Raw genomic sequence first — 8,931 nt, 5'->3', positions numbered from 1 at the left:
GCAGTGGAGAAATGCTCCTGGCCTCAGCGCCTTGCATGGCAGCCCAGGAGGGGCAGGCTGCGGAGAGGCAGGCAGCTCCTTCTGAAGTGAGCGCTGACACCCGGCTGCTTCTGCCCCAGGGGAGGGCATTTGAGTCTGTTCATTCCTGGGGCTGGCAGAGCTGATATCCGTATGTTCCCCAGGAGCTTTCAGTCTATAGTAGTTGTGGCTAAGTCTGAACTTCAGATTTATATAGAGAAAAGTGGGCATGATGAGGTTGTGAGTACCCGGGGTAGGGGGGCGCACTGTGTGTGGAAACACAGGCCACCGGCCTTTCACAGGCCCCCTGTGCAGAGAGCAAGACTTGGTTCCATTTGATGATGCGTGGGCATAATGCCTTCGTCATTTAAGTGGACAGTAACAACACGCGGAACATTTTACATCAGTGTAGCAGTCACAGTTTGCAAAGCATATTGTGTGAATACGAACAAACCTTGAGAACCTCATTCCCAAATCTAAATAGCAAAAATACCCTCTGAGCTCTGCAGTGTAAATGCACTATGATGTATTTTATGCTAAGTAGGTTGCTGGTATTTTGCTTCATTTTTAGTAAATTAGAGAATTTCCAGACGGTACAGGGCCTGGTCACAACTCTTCACTTCCCTTGAGGCTGGTGAGACCCATGTCCGTGCGTCTGAGGTCCAACACCAGATGTCTAACAGGCTCCATCCTCCCTGCATTGCGGCGTTCTCGACACCTAAGGTTTGTGGCAGCCCTATCTCTTTAAAAGGAAAAAAAAAAAAAAGCTCCGGGTAGGGGGAGCTCCTGACTGCGGCATTGCTGGCCACCCGGCGCCCAGTGCGGCTGCGGTGCAGTCAGGCCCAGCGCTGCGGGCAGCAAGGCGAGCAGAGGCGGGGACGCTGGGGCCGGTGAGCGGAAGGGCGAGGATGGGGCGGGTGTGGACGATCCGGCTGTTACGAGCGCCTCCCTCGCGAGAGCCGCCTGGAGCTGGGGTAGGGGTGCGGGTGGGGGAGGGGCAGGGGCGCCTTCTCCGGCTTGGCTGGCTCTGCAGGAGTGGGGTGGCGGGCTCCAAGGGGCCTGGCGCGCTGGAAGCGGGGTGGGCATCTCATTTTACAGCAGTTTCTGTTGAGTGCGTTGGAGTTGTCCTTGTTTTAAGCAGCATGTCCTTAAATGAGCTCGTATGCTTCTGTTATGTAGTATTGTTTGAAAATCTTTGTTAAAACATTTTTTTGGTCTTAATTTTATTGCAATAACTGGTGATTATATTCTTAGAAAGAGTACTCCAATTTCATCAAGAAAATCTCTCCTTTCCCTCTCTCCCACCTTCACCCTCCCTCCCTTTCTTTTCCTTTTTGTTTCTTTTCTTCTATCTTCCTCCCTTGTCTCTCCCCCCATTTTGCTTGAAACAAAGTCTTATCTCAGAGAAGAGGGCTGGATTTGTTTCTAACACAATTATTTCGGTTCTAATTTCATTCTGCCAACTTCTGAAGATGACCAGTCTGTCCTGTTTAAGTGAAAGGCAAAGTGCAGGGTGCTTCCAAGTGTGTCCCCAGTGAAAGCTGTCTTGAAGTTCTAGTAAAGGAGAGCTTTAGTTCCTCATGGAGGCAGATAAAAACCATTGACAATCCCACCGGACTGGACCAGCAGGCAAATTCACCACGTTGTTGTGTAAACTGGGCTCACATCCAGACATACACAGGGTTGCTGAGTGGTTGTGTCACTGCAGGCTTACCGAGGACTCACCAGCTTTCTTTCCTTAGTCTTGTCCAGAATGGTTCACTTCATGTGATGTCAAATGATATTCAGTTCTTTCTCTTGTTTCTCCTCTTTACTGGCTGTGTTCTGCAAGACTCCATTAGTGTTCTTGTCAAAGACAAAACAAAAAAAGGGATACAAATGAAGGACCATTTTGTATTTGTATATTCAAAATAGGATGGGTATACAGCTACTTTCTCTTAATTCAATGAATAGAAAGCTTTGTACTAATAGTGTTGTTTGTGGACAGGATATCATGTCTGCATCTTGTATTATGAATAACCACTAAGAAGACAACAATATGCAATGTATTAATGATTGAAACTGTTCTACTAATTGGTTTTGAAACTGTCTCATTGCTATTTGTTTCTCAATAAAATTATTAAAAAATTAGGTGAAAAAAACCACAAATCAAGGCAGGTTTTCCATCATTTTACATTTTCCTTGTTTCTTGCTTGAATCATAAATTCTCTGTCATTAATAAGGTGCTTTCTAGTACTCACATACTAGGAAGAAAAGCCTAGTGACAAATTTTTAAGGTCAAAATTAGATCACATCAGAAGCTCCTTCTGTACCTTTGCTAATTTGTGTTGGATCTGCCCTCTGCAACCCTTAGTTCAGATCTCAGCTCTGCCGTATCCTTACTCTGCAGCAGCGAGAATTCACTTACCTTTGTGAGGCCCAGTTTCTTCTGTCACAGAGACAACGATGGCAGTCATTCCTTACATAATTGTTTAGAACTGAAGTGAAGAAACGTGTGTGAAGGTCCTTAGAATGTACTTGATACTCTTAGATTTAGTCCACTCATCTACCTATCTGCACATCCATGAAACAGGAAAAAGTGGTTTATCAATCCCCTCAAAGAATGAATCTTGAAATGAACTTTTAGGTGCATCTAAATCAGTTTGGATACATATTTAGTTCCTGGTAGGAGCTAAACAGTATGTTAGCACCTTTATAAAAATAATACTGCAGTCTCCACAGGGGGACTCTGTTGGAGGAGGGAAGGCCAGCTCCCTTTTTACAACTTTTCCTGATCTGTTATGGCTCAAGCGGTGATGAGGAGATTGATTTCTCCTGCCATGAGTCCCGGCGAGCACTAGACATGATTGATGTAGAAGATGCCAAGTGGGAAATCAGAACCATCCCCCTTGCTGTTCTGAACTTGGACAGCACAGGGGACAATGTGCTGTTTATATTGCCAGGCCTGCTGCTATTTTAACTTCTGTTTTGTTTGTGTCTTTCTTACCATCTTTTCTTTCTTTAAATTCTACACCTAGCGCATTGTATTGGAGGTTGAGATCTAGCATAGAGCTGTCGTGTCCTTACCAAAGAGGGAATGTAAGAGAATTTGGAGAAAGTGTTGGGCTGTGGGACAAAGAGCGTGCTCTGCTTGCCTTGGCTCCTCTCTGTATTACCACTTAATGGTTTCCTGAGCAGCACATTTGTTTATGTACTGTCCTGCGTGTTGCTTGGCAGGTATCACTTCAACCAGTTGACTCTTGCATTGAATACCTTTGATAAAACTGTCATGTAAGGTTTCCTCTTATATTACCTTACAAAACATGGACAAATAATGCAATTTTTCGTCATCCTGTATTTATATAATTGGACTAGTAAGTGGTTCATATGAAAGACATATAATTTCATCTAAATATAAGAGCTCTGGTAGAGATAATTGTTGTTTCCTGCGATTTACATAGCTCTCTCTGGGCTATCTTCAATTTATAAGAATTTAACCAAATAAAATACTTTCACCTATGCTGCTGCCTCTGATTCTCACAATAGCCTCATTGTACAAGAAGTCTTATTTTGCTCAACAGCATAAGCATTTGCCCTGCAAGCTCAAGGTCCGCAGTTTGATCCTTGGTACAAAAAAAAGAGAGAGAGAGAGAAAGAAAGACAAGAAAAAGAAAGAAGTCTTATTTTGCAGATTGTAAAATGTAAGAATAAGAAATAGTAAGGGTCTCAAGATTCACTTTTGTTGCTGAAAATCAGTACCTTCTTAGCCTGAAAATTTTGAACTCTGTTCCGTACTACTGCACAATTTGCTCCTTTTTTTTTTTTTTGTGGCACTGGAGATTAAACCTGGGGTCTCTGAACCAGCTACATGCCCAAGTCCATTTTAATTTTTCATTTTGAGACAGGGTCTCACTAAGTTGTTAGTTGCTCAGGATGGGTAAGAATTTGTAATCCTCCTGTCTCAGCCTCCTAGAGTACTGGGATTATAGTGATGCACCACTGTGCCTGGCCAAGGTATTCCTCTCGTGGCATTTAGAATTTATGATGATGTCAAACCCAGGGTTCGAAGGTGGTTCCTGGTTTTGTAAGGTGTGATCTTTGATCTGCTAACAGCAAGTTTTCATCCAGACAAACATTCTTTTGAAGATTCTGCTCTGGATTGGACCACAGGTCTGTTATGTAGGCCAGAAAGAAAGGGCTCTGCGGTCCACACAGCAATTTCCAGTGTTCTGAAGTCACAATTATATCATTGTAGATGCTCACTTGGAATTCATGGATCTCTTTATTTCATTCAAGTAATAATTACTGGAAATGAATATTTACTTGAATTTTAAAGATATCTGAGATTTGTGTACCTTTTTATGTAAAAGAAGTTAGCTTTTCTCCGTGACTTTTTTAATACAATGATAAATTTCACCATTAAAAAATCTGATGGTTTACAAGATAAAATATAAGAAATATTGCATAAGACAAATGCAAACTATAAAATTTGTTGTTTATTTGAAATTTAAATTTAAGCAGGCATAAATATTTATATTTATAACTTTTTATTTGTTGGCAGCACCATATAAACAGAAGCTTAACTGATGACTTAAATAGTTGGTACTTTGCACTTAAGGATATTAATTTGTCAGATCTTTAAGTATAACATGCACATTACAGCCAACCTTGATCAGTTTTCCATCAATGATGCCAATTTTTGAAAAGGCAAATAAAGTGCACAACCCCCCTCGCTTTTATTTCTTAATGTTTCTGCTAAATGTTTATGTTAAGTGGTTAGCTAAGAAAATGTGATGCTGAAGAATGTATTTGTGCCCAACTCACTTTAGTATTTCCCAGAATTCCTGCTAAGAATGACAGCAAACAAACAAACAAACAAACAAACAAACAAAAAAAACACCAAAGATTTTAAGCGAATTTATATGGGCTCAGACAGCCTTGGTTTTGAACCTGACTCTACATTATACTAATTCTATACTTAATCTCTTAAAGTCTCTGTTTCTTCCTTGTTAAATGGGACCAATAATGATAATGATCCCAATATCATGGACCAAGAGGCAGGAAGGTAAGGCTGTGGCCTGGGTGTACATGGTAGGCATCCCAGAAAAGAATTTGTTTTTAAACAAATGAGTGTCTTTTCCCTTCAAAAGCTCATACTAAAGATAATTTAAAATTAGGTATATTTTAAGTATATCTATTTTAATGTTATTTTAATAGCGTTAGTGAGATAATTTGCATATCACACAGTTTCCCCACATTATAATTTTTATCTGAGAGGAGAAATTGAGCTTTTAAAAGTGAGCCTAAAATCCCAAGGAAGTTCTACACCAGCAAAGCTCCTTCCCTCCCCCAAAACTCTTCATCCCACAGTCTAGTAGACTGAAATCTGTGGCTGGATCAACTCAATTCAAAACATTCTATAAGAAAGTGTGTTTTTGTCTAGGGTTTTCTGGTCCTGGAAATTGGTCAAAGTGATTATGTTGTTCATTCTTTATTGAACATTGCCTATATCCCAGATCTGAATGGACCCCGACCAACAGAGAAATTGTAGATGAGTGAGAACTGCTTAAGTGACTTTCTTAGCTTTTCTTTTTCTTTCTTTTTTTATTTTGGTGGTACTGGGGATTGAACTGAGGACCCTGTGTTGGCCAGGCAGGTAATTATTCTACTGAGCTATCTCCCCGGCCAAGTGACTTTCAACAAAGTAGATGAGAAAGATTTGTATAACACAGGAGGGGTTTGGAACACTAGGGAAAGAATTCATATTTTTTATGTAATGTGAAATATTGTATCTTCACTATTGTAATTTTCCATAGAGATCTCTAGTGCCACACTCATACACGATGAGCAGTTCTCCTCTTTTGCTCCATCTTCTGGTGTGGCCTGAAATGCATTTTATGTGTATATTCAAATACAGAGGTATGCATTTGAGGTCATGGAAGGGCTGTGGCAATCACGATCATTTCTACAATATACTTTGCCTGCATATTTCCATCATTAATGACACCGTGCAGTGCTTGCTGTGCCATAGATTTTGGTCTATTGATTTATAGGGTGAATTAGTCTGACCTTTCCATTTTGCAAAAATTCCATTTTGTAGCCACTCGGTCTTTGCTGACTCACATCGTACTTTGCCCTGAGCTGGATGAGATGTGCACTGTCTCAGTGGTTCCAGTGGGGCTTTCTGTGGTCTCTATGTCTCTCTGCCTTTGGCTTCTTGTTTCTGTAATGTTAGGGACTTTCAAGTGTAGGATTTCACCATACTGTAGAAGTCACCTATGATGAAAATAATGTGGATTTTTCTTCTCATCTCCTTCTTCAGAGGAGTGTGTACCCTGGGATGGCTGAGGATAGTGCCCATCTATTCTTTGCAAGGAGGGAGTTAAAAAGGTATTTCTAGGGAAACTAGGTTGCAGAGGATAGTTTGGTGAGTACTGTAGCCCCAGGGAGAACGAAGGAGCTGTCTCTCCACATCTGTCCTTCATTCCTCCTGGACAGAGCCCTTTCTCCCCACTCAGCCTCAGGAGCAGCAGTCCTGTCTGTACAGAAAGGATGTGACTCTGAAATTTGCCAGATACTCTTAAACAAGAGAAAGGATGTGATGCTGAGGAGGATAGAATAATAGAGGAGGTAGCTGCTACTGCTAATTTTCGTTGTATCCCTGTAGGAAAAACCTTGCTTGTCACTTTTTTTGGGGTGACAGTCAGTTGTCTGTGTACTGATTCCCTGGGGTTTGCTTTGTCTTCCTGCTTTCTGATGCCCTTCTCTTCATTCCACCTTGGAACTCCTTTCCCTTCCCACACTTTCACATCTGCATCCACCTGAAATAACTTTGGGCTAAGAGGACATCTCCAGCTGTTTAGACCACTTCCTGCGGGAAGCCTGGCACCTCCTGGCTGCTTCTATCTCAGCTTCTATAACTCCAAGGAATTTTCACATCATTAAATAAGGTGGTATATTTCTCTTACTACTCCTTAAATGAGATCATATATTATGCCAAATTCTCCTGGTATGGGTGAAGCCCAGATTTGCCAAAATAGATGCTGTTTCTGGGAAGCAAAGAGGTCACCGAGTGGACATATTGCACATGTGTCAGGCTTGGACAGTGGCTTTAGCCTCCATCCCAAAGCTGGTGAGGATGTGTATCTAAGTTGTATTCCCTGACCATGATTGTGTGACATGGATGATTTTGGGCCCCAGTTCCCAGGGAGAGGACAGGAGTCAGTGAATAGTGATTGTCTGGCACAAATTTCATCTCATTTTATGGATTAAAACATATTATATAGGCAAAAATAGTGGTGTCCAACGTTTTCAAAATTCACTCTTTACTATATCCTTATAGACACAGTTGACTTTGGTCTTTTCAGGGATTTGGCTCATGGATAAGGGCCAGCTTTATGTTATACACTAGGAAAGCTAGGTATGAAGAGACTGTGAGATTCTCAAGTTAGCGGAATATAATGCTCACACTCCATTCAGCTTTTCATAGAAAAGGCTTTCTTTCCTTTAGGGAATCCCTATGCAATTGCCCCTCAGCCTCCATAGGAGATTGGTTCTGAGCCCCTGTTAGACCCCAAATCGGAGATTCTCCAGTTCCTTATATAAAATACCACGGTAGTTGCATAGAATGTAGACATCCTCCCATGGACTTTAAATCATCTCTAGATGATAGACAATACCTAATACAGTGCAAGTGGCATGGGAATACTGGTTATACTATATTACTTATGGAATAATGACAAGAAAAATATCTGTATGTGTTCAGTATGACACAGTCTGTTCTCAGAATATTTTAGATGCATGGTTGAGTGATTCTGTGGAAGTGAAACGTATGGATCTGGTGTGGGGGGCAATTCTATTCTTGTCAGGCATTCATTACTGTGGAGTAAAGGAAAGGCTGGGAGTCAGAGGCCTGGACTTAAATCCTTCAACTGTTGGTTGACTTTTTTTTTGTACTGGGATTTGAACTCAAGACCTTGCACTTGCCAGGCAGGTGCCATGCTGCTGAGTAAGTCCCAGGCCCTGGTTGACTCTTCTGGGCCCCAGATTCCTTATCTGTAAAACAGAATTAACATTTCCTTACCCATTTTCCAGGATATTATGAGACATAGATAAGGTAAAGTCTATGCAGTCTGTGGTGGTTTAACTCTATGAAGAATTAAATTATAATTAAATAATGAGTTAAATGAATTAAATATACTGTATTAAATATATTACACTAAATTGCTTTAATACTGCATTAAATAAAGTATAAATGAATTAAATATGCTGTGTGAATTAAATGAATTAAATATACTAGACCTGTACAAAGTAATCTTACTGTATTGAATTTTCATTTTAAACACCACTAACATTACAACTACATACAAAGATTAGGATATAATAATTTTCTTGGCCCGTTAAAGAACTACATAAACATAAAACTGCCATGGAAGCAGTAAAATATAACAGATATATCTTGATTAGTTTGTCTTTTGGGGGAATTGTCCTAAATTCATTAGTATGGAGAATTTGAATGTTGACTTTCATATTTTAAAAATTTCATTAAGAAATTTTAAACTACATTAGAGGCCATAGAAAGGCTACTAGCCTTATCTTCCATACAGTATAATTGTTAAGGATTTATAAAAATAAATGTGTTGTATATTGACATGTTCCAAAATGGCTATATTATCAGAGAATGATTTATGTACTAGGTTTTCCTTTTTTCTTTGGCCAGCTCAGACCACCCTGAGGGCAAGGCTGTTGGCAGCATGTGGTGCTGGGGATGGAACTGCGGTCCCCTGCACTTGCCTAAGCGTGCTTAGGCAGGTGCTTTAGACCGCTGAGCTATCTCACCAGCCCCAAAAGTAAATTTCTTTTCTTTCTTTCTTTCTTTCTTTCTTTCTTTCTTTCTTTCTTTCTTTCTTTCTTTCTTTCTTTCTTTCTTTCTTC

Source organism: Octodon degus, unplaced genomic scaffold, assembly GCF_000260255.1.
Source record: "Octodon degus isolate 3935 unplaced genomic scaffold, OctDeg1.0 scaffold00038, whole genome shotgun sequence".
NCBI lineage: Eukaryota > Metazoa > Chordata > Mammalia > Rodentia > Octodontidae > Octodon > Octodon degus.
This window is presented reverse-complemented; position numbering follows the sequence as displayed.